This window comes from Galeopterus variegatus, unplaced genomic scaffold, assembly GCF_000696425.1.
Source record: "Galeopterus variegatus unplaced genomic scaffold, G_variegatus-3.0.2 Scaffold3692, whole genome shotgun sequence".
NCBI classification, from domain to species: Eukaryota; Metazoa; Chordata; class Mammalia; order Dermoptera; family Cynocephalidae; genus Galeopterus; species Galeopterus variegatus.
In genome coordinates, this window is record NW_007729803.1 from 24,628 (window position 1) to 25,518 (window position 891).

The following is an 891-nucleotide window of genomic DNA, read 5'->3' on the forward strand; positions in this document are numbered from 1 at the left end:
GAGACAGATTAATCTGTAAGAAAAAGAGACCGTTTAGATGTCTTCATACTCAGAATATTAAATTATAAATGTCTTCATACTTTAATACGAATATGACAAGATGAGTGCCTTGTCACTTTTATGTTTTGTCCATATCAGTTAATGATTTAGATGTTATCTAAATAAAGAGGGAGCTCTGTCCAAATGTCTATTTTCTAGAAGATTCCATGACAGAAAGTTCAAATCCANACTAGGATGACTAACTTTAAAAAAAGGAAAATAACAAGTATTGGCAAGGATGTGAGGAAACTGAAATCTTTGTACATTGCTGGTGGTAATGTAACGTGGTGCAAACTGAAAAGTTTGATGGTTCTTCAAAGAGTTAAACATAGAGTTACCACTTGAATTACCATAGGATTATCCAGTAATTCTACTCTTTGTAGATTTCAAGGACTCATGCAGATCTTGCACACAAACGTTCACTTATTCACAATAGCTTTATTCACAGTAGTGAAAAGGTAGAAAAACCCAAGTGTTCATCAAAAGAGGGTTTTAAAAATGTGATATATACATACAACAGAATATAATTTAGCCATAAAAAGGAATAAAGTTCTGATACATGTTATAACATGAATGAACCATGAAAACATTATGCTAAATGAAATAAGCCAGACACAAAAGGACAAATATTGTATGATTTCACTTATATGGAATATCTTGAATAGGCATCTTCACAGAAACAGAAAGTAGGGTGAAAGTTACTAGTGACTTGGGGAGAGGGAAGGGGGAGTTAATACTTAACGGCTACAGAGTTTCTCTTTGAAATGATGAAAAATTTTGGAAATAGTGGTGATGATTGCACAACATCGTGAATATAATTAATGCCACTGAAATATATACTAACGACGGTGA